This window comes from Orcinus orca, chromosome 3 (genome assembly GCF_937001465.1).
Source record: "Orcinus orca chromosome 3, mOrcOrc1.1, whole genome shotgun sequence".
Classification (NCBI taxonomy): Eukaryota; Metazoa; Chordata; class Mammalia; order Artiodactyla; family Delphinidae; genus Orcinus; species Orcinus orca.
In genome coordinates this window covers 26349277-26364862 of record NC_064561.1, presented here as the reverse complement: position 1 = coordinate 26364862, position 15586 = coordinate 26349277, and the positions used below count along the sequence as shown (strand labels likewise).

General features: G+C 43.7%; 1 protein-coding gene across 5 annotated transcripts in view; it reads left to right on the top strand.

Annotated features, from left to right (window-relative positions):
* The first annotated feature begins 6380 nt into the window (after positions 1 to 6380).
* CREBRF (CREB3 regulatory factor) overlaps positions 6381 to 15586 on the top strand; it is a 67204-nt gene continuing 57998 nt past the window's right edge. For 3 of the 5 annotated variants that reach the window (XM_033432085.2, XM_004272008.3, XM_033432086.2), the window contains exon 1: positions 6381 to 6521. The gene's annotated coding sequence lies outside the window, so the exon portion shown is untranslated. Of the gene's footprint in view, positions 6522 to 7388; positions 8044 to 15586 lie in introns of those variants that run through there. The other 2 variants (XM_033432087.2, XM_033432084.2) reach the window with 2 other exon arrangements.

Below are 15586 nucleotides of genomic sequence, written 5' to 3'. Positions count from 1 at the left end.
GCGGGTCTGGGCAAAGCATCGTCTCCTCTCTCACCTCCCTTTGCCTAGAACACCTCGCAGCCTTCTCATCTTGCTGTGTTGACCCGAGACAGGCCCTGGGGGCGCTTTCCTACCTCCTCCCTTCCTAAATTGTGCCCCCTCTGGGTTCCCACAGCAACTGTGGCTGATTCCTGTCATCACAGCTGTGTAATTTACAGGTCTTTCCCCCCAGTCTGCAAAAGCTTTGCTGTGCAGCATCTCTGGCTTGTTTGTTTCAAGTGTTTGATCTCTACAACCTTGCACTAAGTAGTTACTCAGTAAGAGTCCTATGGGTGGCCAGCTTTCAAATGCACATTTTGTAAATTCCATTCTTGGGATACTGAGTTTGCTTAAAGCAAAGGTACAGTGGTCTGACCTAGAGCTCTAAGGTCTTGGTGAGCCAGCTGCTTGGGTGTGGGACATGTGCAGTCAAGCAGGACCCCATGCAGAGAAGGGTCCCACACCTGGTTTAATGTTCTGCTTTTGTTGTCATGAAATTCTTACTAATTTTTGAACAAGGGCTCCCTGCATTTTCATTTTGTACTCGGACCTGCAAATTATGTAACTGTTCTGTAGGCTGGAGTGTGTCCTTCTGACCGCAGTGGATCCTAATCAGAGTATTACACAAATATCTGCACACCCCCTGAAATCACCTGCAAAATTAGGTGTGTGTATACTTGTGCGCTTTTTTCTGGGGAGCAAGTCTATGGCTTTTATCAGACCCCTAGGGAAGTTCAGAGCCATTGTTATTAATAATAACAACAATAGCTAACCTTCACTTAGGCTTGTTGTGTGCCAGACTCTAAGGACTTTACCTGTGTTGCCTTACGCCTCACCAGAGTGTAATTGAGTTGGGGCAGGGCAAGAGCAGTATTGTACATTTTCCTCCTTTCTAATACTCCCTACTCCTCTGTTCCCCAACCAGAGGAGAGAAGAAAACCACCGACCTGGTCCTCCCTTCTTTTATGGAGTTGGCAGGAGCCTGAACCTTTGTTTGGAGGAAAGGAGAACCACCCCTTACTTTGTCCTGAACCACCCTACTCCCAAATTCCCCAAAGGCGACTTCTCTTTTGCCAGACTGGGAAGAGGTGATTGGGTAAGTGGGCAAGAAGCCTCTTCATGTCAAGCTGACTGGTTATCAGGGCACCAAGAAGGAGCTGTAGCCAGCTCACCAGGACTTCTGCCACCAGAATCCTGACGTAAGCCTGAGCAGTGGGTGCACCGCCCAGGTTGCAGGGAGCTGATGCCCTTAGGATATGTATGGAAAGGCCAGCAGCCCTGCAGGAGCCTAGATGGGCACTGAGTTATGGGGGTAGATTAATGAGACTTCCTCCAAGTACTGCCCTCTTAACACAGGATAGAGTCCACAGCTGGCATTCAGGTTTGTTAATGTGCTCTATGTCTCACTGTGACTGGAGTGTGAATTCAGGTACATTGCACCCATTTATTTTATGCATCTCACTCTTGGGCTGGACCTTGTGAAAACAAGCTGGAAACTCAAAACTGGTGAGCACCATCCCTGGTTTTGCTGTAGCATGAGGGAAATTTATGACCTTGTGAATTTATGGGGTGGGGGGGACCTTGGATACACAGGACCCCCTCACTTCACCCTCAGTTCTCTGAACTTTTTATTATTATTTGTTTCCTTTAGTGACCTTTTCTGGACTCTTTACTTCCTGTGTTTAGAAATCCAGCTTCACAGTTTTACACCAGGTTGGGCCTTTTGGAATGTGCGTCTATTTGTAGTTCAACAAACTGTTATCTGGCTACAGGTCTTGGTTCCTACTTCTTATCAGTCTGTTCCTCCGCTTTCTGTTTTTATTGTCCTATTTCTGGCCTCCCCAACAAGAAGGTCTTATTGTACCTGTCCGTTGGGAGTCTTTCCTACAACAAACACTAGATTGTTCTCACTCCCTGGCTTCCTGGTTAGCTCTCAGTTAGAGTGGCTGATAGTAACAGTGTATCTTCAGCTCAGCACTGACAAAAAACCAAAACCAAACCAAAAAACGAAAACCCCACAGGAACTACTAGATGTCCTGGAAATTTTCAGTCTAGTGAAACAGACAAAACAATTTTGACAGGAATGCTGCCTTGGAAGATAATGGCATCCCAAAACAGTCTTGAGTTGCTTGCTGCCCTCTCTTGCCATGCCACTTTCCCTTCTCTGCTGCTGCTTCTCTTGCAAGAAACTTCCGGTCACATTCCTCCCTGGAAGGTAGAGGAGGGGAAGACCAACACTGTTGAGAACCTATTAGGCATCAGGCCGTGCATTTCATCCTCAAAATCAACTTGTGAGGCAGGTGATGACAGAAATCAAGGGATAGATGGATTAGGAACTTGCCCAAATCAGTTAGCAAGAAAGTGGCCCTGAAACACGTGTCATATTCTTAACAACCAGGTCAGGGCTTCCCCTCTTATAAACTCTTGTATTGTCACCTTCCCAAGTCAGTCTCCTTCACCAGGTTCTGAGTTCTTCCAGGGCAGAGACTGTGTCTTCCTGTACACATTAGGCACTCAACAAATGTCAGTTTCTTTATTGCTTTCTCTTCCCTTATCTGTCACTAAGCAGGCTTGAATCTGCTGTCTACTGATGTGCCTGGCATTCTCTGTAATTCAAGGATGTATTAGTGTTTATGCCCCTTGATTTACTCGAGGAAATAATATCAACACATGTTACGAATAATACAAAGCAGTAAGTACATTAAATGCTCAGTTGGGTGGAAGAAGGAAGGAGATTAATGAAGGCAGAAATAGATATGATAGAAATAAACTTCATAAAAGATATGGGGGGCTTCCCTGGTGGTGCAGTGGTTAAGAGTCCACCTGCCGATGCAGGGGACGCGGGTTCGTGCTCCGGTCTGGGAGGATCCCACATGCCGCAGAGCGGCTGGGCCCGTGAGCCATGGCCACTGAGCCTGCGCGTCCGGAGCCTGTGCTCCGCAACGGGAGAGGCCACATGAGAGAGAGGCCCGCGTACCGCAAAAAAAAAAAAAAAAAAAAAAAAGATATGGGGTCTTCAGCCATGGAGGATGAATAGGATTTAGAGGTTAATCTGTGCCTTCCGACCACAAGCAGTTAACAAGCTCCTATCCTGTGGCAGACATGGTCTGGGTTTGGAGAACGAGGATTCAGGGGAAATAAGTAAATGATCGACTAGGAAAGTGCATTTGGGGCTGAACTTTGGTGCCTCCCAGGAGGAGTAAGAAACCGAAGCTCAGAGCTGTCACATAAAGAACACTGCATCCTATTGAGAGGTTGAGGCTATGGGAAGAACTGATCTTTTCTCTTCCCCCAAAGAATATTTTTTAGGAGGGATGAATGAGGGATGGGTGCCAATTGCCAAACATCAATTAGTATCCCTTTTAGATTCACCCTCAGCAACACTCCAGTTTTCTCAGGAAGAAAATTGGTTTTCAAAAGTGTCAGAAGGACACCGCTTTTCCTGGAGATCTTGATTAATCTTGAGTTAATTAATCTCACTTCTAAAGCTGTGAAATCTTAACATATTACACAGATCCAGATGGGTCTGGAAAGAAAACACAGATTCAAAAGGAAAACACTCATTTAGAAGATATGTGCATGACCAGCAGGCAGGGCTCAGTCTGTGCTCCAATGAAAAATTACACACAGTGCAAACTTTAGGTCAAAAGGAAAGTTAGGACCTGTGGCAATTATTTTAATGCTTTCAGGAGAACTCAAAGTTAGAAGGACCATAGGGAACATCCAGTTCTAGCCCAGTTCCTCCTGGTGAAGAAATTGGAACCCAGAGAGGTCGAGCCCCTCACCCTGGGTCTCATAGTTGGTGGTAGAGCTCCAACTGGGGTCTTGGCGCCAAGAACAGTGTTTCAAATACATCAAGGCTTAAAGTGGGTGAAATGTCTGCATTTCCAGTGTCTCTGTAAGGATACAGAGAGTGTGGGTAACCGTGGTTGGTTCTGAGAAGGAGAAATGAGTGGCCCGGGAACAGGGGTGGGAGAGAGGTTTAATTTTCACTGAATACTTTTTGTACCTTTTGAATTTTGTACAGTGTAAACATGTTACCTAATCAAACAATAAAAATTATTTTCAAGAATTCAGTGGAGTCCTAAGTATTACTTTTTTACCCCATTGACTCATATTTGGGTAAAACGTAGTTTTCTGACTCAGGCTATCCCAGTATGTAAATGGTTCTGCAATATCAAGGTTAAGCATTTTGGAAGTGGTCATGGCAGTTGGTTACTGCTTTGTGGCTAGAACAAGAAGAGCCTTCTGAAACTCAAAGCAGTGCTATTCCAGAGTCCTAACTCCCTGCCAACTTTGACTGGCAGGATAAAGCCCAGAGAAACAGAAATCAATTAGGAGTCAGTGATTTCATTCACTTCAGAGCAGGAAGTAGTCATTAATAAAGCTTGATGGAAAGGTCTCTGTTAGCCAAAAGTCTGTCCTTTCCAAGACAACAGAACATGCAAAGGCGGGAATACAACGTAATTCATTAGTAAGTGCTTTCAATGGGCAGAGTCTCGTGCTGGGAGAAGAATCTGGGTGGTCCTTGAGCCCAAGAAACTGTTGCCCAGTAGAGGAGGTGAAAATACTTATGTTCAAAGGGCAGTAACAGTGGAAAAGCTAACCATCTGCTGGAGTTTTTCCAAATATAGTATTACGAGAGAGGATTATCTGTGACCTACAGAGATTTAATGCATGAATCTCATGAATGAGTGAGAGGAACATGGCTCAAACTTCCCAAGCTAGTTTTTCTATTGGGGTTTCATTTTTAAACTCCAGTTCGTGTGGAAAATTAGAAGGTGGTATGTTAGACTTAGGAAAATAATTATAGTCCTGCTACTTCTGTGCAATCGGGAAAATACTCATTCCTTCATTGGGTATTGAGACCCTAAGGCATTTTGAAGGACACAGAGGTGAGATTTACTTTTACTGTCCTCTTTGGTATCTACATATACTTATCTATTAATATGGTGTACAAAAGTATTATTTCAGTAGCTGTTTAACTGCTGAAGTCTAAAGTTATCCTTGCTTGTATTTAGTCTGCTGTGGATCTTCTAAATAATGTCCTTGAAACAATCTAATCATACTGTCATTCATTAAGTGCTCACTATATTTGAAGCACTATGGTAAGTGCTTTATACGAATTATTTTCGCTCAGTTCTCACATCAACCCCATGAGCTACTTACAGTGGAGCCTCACGAGGTTAAATAATTTGTGCTGATTCACACACGGTAGAGCAAGGTTTCAAATCCAGGTTGCTATTCAACGAGTATTTAATGACTATGTGGCAGGCATGAAAGGTAGAGGATAAACAATACAGGCTGGTCCTTGTCCTCTTGAAGCTTATGATTCAAAAGTCCATGGTTTTGACATTGACGTTACTACTTCTCTATATGTGTGCAAAGAGGAGCCACCTTTTCAAAGGCAATTACTCCTAAGAGGAAACTGGCATCCTAAAGGAATCTAGTCAAGCATTTCTGTTCCCCAATCGTCCTTTCCCAATGCTTACTAAAATCAGATTTCTGTGCTCAGAAGATGAATTCTGTGCCCTTAAGGAGAATAAAGAGCAGTCTGCAAGCGCAGGCTGTGATGACAGAACTGGGTTCTAGTCCCAGTTGGGTCATTTACAAACTGCCTGACCTTGAGCAAGTAACTTAACCTCTCTGAGCCTTAATTTCCCCGTCTGAAAAATTGGTGTATTAGCACTGCGTGTTATTATTAATAGAATTAGGAAACACACACACTCAGGTACATGTGTTACGAAGGCTTGTTTGTCTAGGCGCTCTGGTAGCATTCTGTTTGTACCGTTGTGTACAGATCGCTGTCTCAAAGGTGCACGAAATCTGGTTTATTCCAGCGTCTGGAGCAAACGTGTGCAATAAATATTAGTTGAAAGAATGATCGAACGACTGAAGGCAAGGTCAGTTTCTCAGTGAATTGAGAGGTTCAGATGCGAAGAACATTCATAAAACAGAAAGTGGATGCAATCCCCCTCCTAAGTTAATGCCCTCTGTTTTCGTAGATTCCTTCAAGTTTCAGTGAACTTAAACTGTAAAATGGGCATACGAGCACTTCCGGCCTCACAGCGTAGTTCTAAGGTTAGATAGAATGCAGGACGTGAAAGCATTTGTAAACGAACAGCGCCGAGAAACGTGAGGGTAGCTGGCTATCAGACGGCCCACGCCCACAATGCAGCTGCAGGCGCCGAGCCCCCGCTCCGCCCCCTCCTCCTGGTTTTTCCCGGCCACCCGCCCCTCCCGCGTCATGTGATAGGGGTGCTTCACCGGGCCGATCTCCTGATTGGCCGGGCTGCAGGACGCCTCGCGATTGGCCCGAGGCCGGCGGGCCCCCGCCTCCCTCCTCCTCCTCGCCGCGGCCCACGTGAGGGGGGCGAGTCACGCGATTTCCGGGAACCCGTCAGGAAGGACATAAACAAAACAAACCCGAGGAAGCATGGAGAGGGGCCGCGGCCCCTGCAGCGGAACCGGACCCAGCCCCTGAGCCGCCCCCACTCCCACAGGTGAGCTCCGCTGCCCGCCACCCGGAGCCCGCAGGGGCCAGGACTAGGGGACGAGCCGGGCGGGGGGCGGAGGGGGGCCGCTGGCCTAGGAGGTGGCAGCGCCGGGGCTTTGCGCTGGGCCGGCGCGGGGCGGGGGCCAGGACCAGGGCAGAGTCTGGGGGCGCGCGGGCCGCAGGCTGCCGCCTGCCGGTCACGGGGGTTCTGGCTCCCCTCCCCCACCCCCGGCCCGGGATGGTTATATAAAAGCGCGGGGCGGCGGTAGAGGGAGCTACGGGCGGGAGGCAGGCTAGGCCAGGGGTGGGCAGTGCCGGGCGTCCGCCCTGCCAGGCCGCCCGGCCCTTCACCGCTGCCTCGGAGCCCGGGGCCGTGGCTGCCGGCAACCGGCCTGTCAGAGAAGCGAGCGGGTGGGAGGGGCCGGGGAAGGGAGGGGAGGCGAGGCTGGCGGGGGAGGACGAGAGAGAGGGGCGTGTGAGGAAGGGCCGGGGCCACGAAGGTTGGAACCAGGCTGACAGGAGACGAGGAGGCGCGGGCTGGGGGTTGGGGGGCTCCAGGCAGGGGTGTCTCGGGGGTGGCCGCTCCCCTTCCCGTCCCCGCCCCGGCGACTGGCGAGCGGGGGCCTCCCTCCCGGGATTTGTTTATATGTCTTCTCAAAGCAGCTTGAAGCGGCTTGGAGGCGGAGCTTTCTGCGCAGAGTGGCAGGTCTGCTGTCCAATGGAGCAGGCGGATGAAGGCTGCCAAGCCAATGAGAGTAGGGGAGGCGGTGCCTCGGACCCCCAAATGTTAGGCTGTGCCGGGGTGGGCCGGGTGGGGCGGCCATGTTAGATGGGAGGGGACCGGTGGTGGTGGGTCACTGAGAGGGGAGGAGACAGGGCAAAGGGCAAGGGAGCCGGGCCGGGGGCGTTTCGGGTGTCCGAAGGCGAGTCATATCGGACGATGAAGTAGCTCAGGGGAGCTTGACCCCGACCCACCGCTCTCCCCACCCGAGCAGAGGAGGCAGAGAAGTACCGAGGGCAGTCTAGCCGCCCCTTGTGGGTGGTTCCTGGGACTAGATGGAGCTCAGTCTCTGGATTCGCCCTCTTTCTCGGCCTTACGCTTCCTGACAAACCCGGCCGCCAAACCCTGTAATTGCCCTCCTTTAACCCAAGAAGGCAAACCTTTTTGCTGTTTCTGAGCGAGCTTGAGCCTTAAGAAGGTACTTGGATAACTAGCGGTCTAAATTTCTGCACCAGGCCTCAGATAGAAGCAGTGAGGAGGAAGTTATGTTTTTCTGGATTTTGCACAGAGGAAGCCAGGACTAGAAAAGCCGAGAAAAGTTAAGGGCTGGGCGGGGTCTCCGTTTTTTCATCAGGATACCTTCTAAAGATCAGGCCCCTCGTGTTTGCCCTAGCTTAGTAGTAATTTGCCCCTCCTGCTTACATAAATTAGTAGCTAACTTAAATTAGCTTCGTGAGAAAACTGAGCCATGAAAAAATTATTTAGGTTTGAAGGTTCTTTAAGACTCTGTCTTGCGAATACCCTGCAGGTGAGAAATAGGATCAAGAGCTGACTTATTTCTTTTTAAAAAAGCAGAAAATAAGATTTCTTTGTAAATCTTGTGATTTGTGGTAAACTGTTTGTCACTTGGTTGTACTTCTAAATATTTTTTTCCCCATTTTCTTGTAATCCACAATAGCTAGGAGAAACACCAAAGATGAAAGAGGAAATGGTATGAGTAATTAGAAAGTAACTTATTTTACTTTATTTGGTTCACGATTATTTTGGCATCTTGTCCGCCGTATTAGATGCTTAATTTAGTTTCATGTTAACATAACCTTACAATCTGTGACTGCAATGGTATTGTCAAGGGTACCAGGCTGTTGTTGCATCTTTGGTTAAACACTTATGGTTAGGAACGTGCCTTAGGTATATCGTGCAGGGGCTATTCAAGAGTTGACTGTTTTTATTTAGGAATTTGCATTATCTCCTATTTTGTTAATTGGAGAAAAATAATAATTGGTAAATAAATGATTTATCGATTTCTGTATTAATTTGATATGATTGACTCACAGTTCTGTTAAGAATGATATATGAAAATATAATCCCTGATTATTTGATAGACTTCAGCTATTAAATATAATTTTTATGACAAATAAAAATATTACCTTATTTTTTCTCTTATTCTAAGAATGGTAAATAGATCCAACAGGACTTATTTGGATGTAATTCTTTTATATGATTGATAAAGCATCTTTGGAATTTTTAGACTAGTAATCATAGAAGAGGCTAAATATATCCAAAAGAAGAGATTTGGGATCCTCCACTTACTATCCCATTTTCTGTCTGTCATGACAGGGGGAAACAAGCTTTTACAAAAACTATGTCTCGTCTGGTTTACTAGTTTAACATGTGTGGGTTCTTGGATGCCAGTGTAAGGAATAAAGGAATAATTATGGCTCCTTGTGGTGGTGAACTAAATACAAGTGACAATGAAAATACAGTGAGTTTGCATATTGATTCTATTAATGTAGCACAGTTTTAAAAGATTAAGAGAACTAAATTCCCTGTTCGCTTTTAAAGTTTAGTTTTTAGTCAAGATTGACAACTACGAGACTTTCAGTGATTCAGCAGAGGTTTGTTTCCATGTGGGTTTGTACTTGGATGTTTTGGGGATGAATCCTCTTTCACCGTATTCAGTAGTTTGTCTTTCAGAGTAGATAAACTCTTAGACTGGACATAAATTTGTCAGATCATTGGTGCTAATGATTCTAAGATAGTGTAACCTGTACAGACTTCCTGTACAGGGTCAAGTAGTAAATATTTAGGCTTTGTGGACCATGTAGTGTCTGTAACAGCTACTGAGGTCTGCAAATTGTAGCATGAAAACAGCCATAGACAATATGTTTGGGGCTATAACCCAGTAAAACTTTATTTATAAGAACAGGCTGTATTTGAAGGCTGTAATTTGTTTGTCAACCCATGTTCCAAGACATCAGTCTCTGGGTTTTAAGTACTTAGATGTTAACTTATTGCAGCATATATAAACGTGAACTTCGAGTAATATTTGAGCACTTGCAGAATGTACATATCTCCTGCCTTGAAGAATTTTTAGAGTAAGAGCACATGGCAACATTGTATTCTATATTTTTATTTTATTTGCAAATAGGTGTTTTCCTGAAAAACCATTTAAAGTAAATGTTGGACTATTAAGTCCTATTTACTTTAGAGATGCATTGTGATTGAAAAAAAATTTGGCTTTAAGATGTCTCTAAGAACCTCAGTATATTCAAGGGTATGGTCCTGTTGAGGTTTAAAAGTGCATTTAACACATCATTCGTAACAAAACTGTACAGCTGTTTGAAGAGAGGTTGGTCAAGTGAATAGATAACACACTTAGCTCTTATTTATATATTTTATATATATATATATGTATATATATATATATATACACATATAGTTAATTTGGAAGCCACATTGATTGTGTTGTTGCCTGAGATGTTTCTAGAATTACCTAAATAAGGTGGAGTGCTTTTTCAAAGAAGACCCCCAAAATTTTTAGGTTGCCGCCACTCCCCTTCCTTGGAAAATGTCAGGTGGTGCTAAGTGCCCAATGAAGCAGAGATGCCGTAACTAAAAATATTACACAGGCAAATACTTTTTCATGTGTAGTTTTTTGTTTTGTTTTTATGTAATATTTCACCAGTCTTGTTGATTTGAACTGGATTTCAAGCATGAGCATGAAAGTTCAGGAAAGAGAATATATTGACCTCTTAAAGCTGAAAAGCATCATGTGGCGTTCAATCTTGTTTCTAGTTCTAGTTAACCTATGTTTGCCTGGGTGACTATGAGTAATTCAATTTATTAATTTGTTAATAGTGGGGATGTTTTTCTATCTCACAGAGGGATATTGGGAAATTGTTAGTTATTGTGTTCTCAAACTCTTGTACTTTGAATATGCTAATGCTTCAGGCCGCTTGAAACCACATCCCAAATCTGGATTCAATTTTCTTTCTCTTAGTGATTGCCTCTCAGTTTCTCTTTATTAGGACTTTCCCCACCCTACAGCATTTCTCTACCCACTTAACAGCGAGCAACTTGAGGTCAGAGTCTGCCTCTTATTTCTATATCTCCAGTGCCTCTCACCTTTTAGTGCTTCTGAACTACTTAAATAAATGAGTGAATCGCTAAAAACTGCTTATCCGGAAGGCAGTGAAGTCAGTCTGCTATTAGTAGAGATGTTGGGCTTTCTGACTTGGAAGGGAGTAATTAATCACCATCTTCTCATACAAAAAGTCTTCATGTTAAAATTGACCCTTTCTTGTAAGGAAGTTTATAGAGAAGCTATTTCGATGATGTCTAAAAACCCCTTGAATTCTTTTGTTAATTTTTTTCAGGTACATTCCGTTAGTTAGACTCATTGAATATTCCTTCCAGGTGCGCACACTCCCAAAAAACAACAACAAAAAGACCTTGTGCTTTGTCCTTGGATTTGTCATTAGCTCTTGGCACACTTGGTCTTTGGGTGTTTGGCAAATGTGAGTGAAACCTCTTATTTCTTAGCTGTTTGGGATAATTATTCATCTATGTAGCAGGGTCCCTTTGGGGGAGAAGCACTGTAAAATCATTCTGGCTAATAAGTCTGATTTACCCCAATGGGGAAGGCTAGATGTGGAGGGAGTTTGATGCAGGGGACTGCAGTGGTACTTTGTGACTGCAATCCCATTCCATTGCCAGCCAAGCCTTGTATGCCTTTTCGTGACAGTATGCCTTTTTTTTTTTTTTTTTTTACAACTTAGAATTTTTATTAAAACAATCATTTAAATTACAACAATCCCCCAGAATAGAAAATAGCCTTCCCTGGTCTGGCCCTGACAGGAAGCCCCATAGTTAGAAGGGTGGTTTGACATCTTTGAAAATGGATGGATGGAACTTCCCTGGAAGCCCAGAGGAGCCAGCCTGGCCCCAGGGCAGCTGGGAGAGGCCATCTCCCCGCCAAGGCCACCCCCTCCAGGGGCCTCCAGGCCCCAGCCCTGTCAGCGGGTGAAGCTTAGTCATTGTCACAGGTTGTCAGTCTCAGGACTTGCGGTTTTGATTTGAAAGAGAAAAGAGAGGGAGAGAGAAAATGGTACTTTGTGACTGCAATCCCATTCCATTGCCAGCCAAGCCTTGTGTGCCTCTTCATGACAGTATACCTTTTCAATGCCAGTTCATGACATTCCTTCCAAAAATCTATATTGGAACTCTCCTGCCCCAACAGCTTTCTAAACTACTCATCTCTCCACTAATTCCCAGCAACTCTGATCATCCTGTCATTCTGTCCTTTTAACGCCAAAACCACTTTTACATTTTTTGTTACAAAGTCATGTTTCCACTCATTTATCTTTGGGTATTATTGATGTTGACAAGTTTCTGACGAAAGCGTCATGAGCTTGCTGATTTTTTGTCCTTCTTCAGTTTTCTTCAGATTCTTTGTTGACACTTATTTTCTTCCGGATAATGTTTTGTCTTGGCGAATTTAAGCTGCCCCTTTTGTTTTGTAGAGGAAGTTCCTTTGACTGTTACACACCATTCCTGGTACAATTTGCCTTCTTCCCTATTATATGTTTGCCATTCACCAAGAAATTTAAAGCATTATGAAAACAAAACTTAAAATGTCCTTGATGTTATAGGGAGAAACAAGGGGCAGGGTGGATATACTCTTGTTTGAAAGATTCACTGTACCCTTTTTTTTTTTTTCCTGGCCTCACTGCTCAGCTTGCAGTATCTTAGTTCCCCAACCAAGGATTGAACCTGGACCCTTGGCAGTGAAAGCACTGAGTCCTAACCACTGGACTGCCAGGGAATTCCCTCACTGTACCCTTTAAACAGCAAGGCTTCAAACATCCTACTTGTGTTGTAAAAGATGAGGTAGACTTTATAGCTTTTTGAACTGTTTTTAGTAAGAGTTTACATCCTTACTACTGAATCCTCTGCTGGAGTTGCCCATTGATGAGTAGAGGAGACAGACATTGCAGTTCAACATTATAGTATTTAGAACAACATGTCCTGAGAATATGGAAGATGGGCTACTAACTCTGCCTGGGCAAGTTGGAGAAGCTTCCCAGAAAAGACGGCATTTGAACTGGGTTTGAAGACTAGTGAAGGAAGTCAGGGAAGTCTAAAAGGTGTACAAGATGTGTAGGGTGGGGTTGGGTATGAGAAGGCCTCAACTAAGGCAGAGGTGGAGATGGAAGAGGAAGGGACTACTTTGTGAGATTTAGGAGGAAAGAACATTTTTGCTTTCCCTTGTCCTTTAATTCTCTTGGGCCTGCTTTGCACTCAGGTCTCTGTAGCTCTGACTTTGGTCTCTTTCCCCCTAGTTTTTAGTTTTTCTTTTAGCCCCTCATCAAGGTCTGACACGCCTCCCTTCTGTCTTCTCATCTGTGGTCACCAGGTACCTTTGATTCTGACCCAGTGTGTCCCTTACCTTTACTTCATCTCCTTGCCGCCATCCCTTCCTTTACTCTCTTTAGGTTTCCTTTCCCTTTTTTGAGTCTTACTTTTCATTTTGCTCTATTTAAAAAGAAAACAAAAATTCTTTCACATTACTGTTTATTTTGCATATGAACAGCAATATATGTCTGAGTTGATTCCCTCTTGGGAAATCTTGTGAAATCAACTTGTCTTTGATACCTATCTAGGTACTAATTATCCATCTCTATGAATTTCCTTTTTCGAAGCATTTTTCTTTGTATTCAGAGTTGTCACTTCTCATAGGCTACAGTGCAGAATATTACTAGTTATAGCTTGTGTTTTTTACTTCTTATGTGCCTTAAACTTGTTCTGTGATGAGACCCAATTCAAATCTCACCTTGCCTGAAACTTTCCCAGGTAGAGATGGCAGTACTCTTCTCTCTAGTTTTATAGCCTTTTCTGAACATCTCTTTTTAGAACTAGCTTTATTGAGGTATAATTTACATAAATTCACACAATTTTTAGTTTTGACAAATGTATGCAATTGTTTAACCTCCTCTGCAGTCATGATATAGAATGTTTCCGTCACCACAAAAAGTTCCCTCGTGCTCCCCTTCACCCCAGCCCCAATTACTGATTTACTTTCTATCACTGTAGTTTTTTCTTTTCCGGAATTTCATATAAATGCAATCATAGAATGTGTTGTCTTTCGAGTCTGACTGCTTTTACTTAACATAATGCTTTTGAGATTCATGTTGTTTCAAGTTATCAATTGAGTACTTGTTATTATACGGATGTACCACGATTTGTCTGTCCATTTACCAATTGGTGAATATTTGGGTTGCTTCCAGATTTTGGGCTACTGTGAATTAAGCTGCAGTAGACATTCATGTACAGTTCTTTTAAATACCTGTTTTCACATTCCCTTTCATTTTGGAGGTCGAGTTGCAAAATGGTTAAGAATGAAAGTCCTGGAGTTACCTGTGTTCCCAAACAAGCTTTTTGCTAATTCTGTGGTTTGGAGAATCTTTTTTTCTTTTTTTTTTTGCGGTACGCGGGCCTCTCACTGTTGTGGCCTCTCCCGTTGTGGGGCACAGGCTCCGGACGCGCAGGCTCAGCGGCCATGGCTCACGGGCCTAGCCGCTCCGCAGCATGTGGGATCTTCCCGGACCGGGCCACGAACACATGTCCTCTGCATTGGCAGGCGGACTCTCAACCACTGCGACACCAGGGAAGCCCTTGAGAATCTTTAAGATTCCCTACTTGTAAAATGGGCCTGGTTGGAGAGTGGAGCAAGCTGGAAAGCACAGGCCCGTTTCAAGTGATAACTCTCACTTCAATTCAAGTGATCTTCCTGAGAATATGTACCCAATGTTGTCAGGTCTGATATTTCTCCCCCAAGGGAGTGGCATTTGATAACAGGATACAGAAATTTTATATGAAATTTCCAACTTAAGTGCTGGCAGTTAAAATTTAATTTTTTCAAAACACTAATGTGTGGGCTGAACAAAACTCATATGTAGGCATTGATTTGTGGCTGCAATCCAGTTTGAGATCTTTGCTTTAAATCTTCAGTTTTTTGGGAATTCCCTGGCGGTCCAGTGGTTAGGACTCGGTGCTTTCACTGCTGGGGCCAAGGTTCAATCCCTGATTGGGGAACTAAAATCCTGCAAGCCGTGCAACATGGCCAAAAAAACAAAGCCTTCAGTTTTTTGTCTCTTGTTTTAAAATGTACATACTCTTGGTAGAGTGAACTTATTAGGACCTTGTTACATTTGTTTTATAGCTTAGAATAATAACTTGCTGATTTTCTATCTCCCAGGTTAAAAACTAATGAATTACTGTAAATGAATTTTATTCTGTTTTCTGATTGTAGGGGGATATAAGAATTATGAGTGTCTAATGGAAGGGTGGGACCAGATTCTTTTTACTCTTTGTATTTCTCTTCTGAGAGCTGCTGATTCTATTCAAAGCTATGTTTTCCCAGCAATTGGGATAGTCTGCCTCCTTTGATTTATTCTGAACCCTGTTGAGACAAGTATAGTATAGATTAAACTGTGTGTTTGTATGTGTGTGTGTTCGTTAGAAACTGTGTAAGGTATTACGAGTACAAAGATAAATTTTGTATAAATCCATTCCCTCGAGTTGCTCAGCTTCTTTGGTGAAGCCAGTATAAATACTATAAAAAAGATAAATTGTATGTAATTTTTTGAACAATAAGAGCAGTAATTTCTCTGAAGAAGCCTTTCCCCTTGTAATTTATCCACCAATTCTTTACTGTGTGTAGAGATGACTAGTTTGCAACTTTATGAATTACTTTGTGACTCCAAAGATTCTTTTGCTGATTAAACCAGCATGTTGAACATTTCACCCTCATAAAGCTGGAGCGAGGGTGTTAAATGACCTGTGTTGCCTGCATATCCTTTATTCACCCTAGTTCCAGGCAGTTGGGTTTTTGTGATAATTAAGTGTGGAATTCAGACAATCTAGGATTCTGAATTGAGTTTAGGTTTATACATTCAATAGCAGCCACATCCCAGGAACATCTTACACTGACGAAGGAATCAGGAAACAAAAAATAGCCACCATTTATTGTCTGTTTTGTGCCAGGGCTAGATTCCTTACATATTATCATG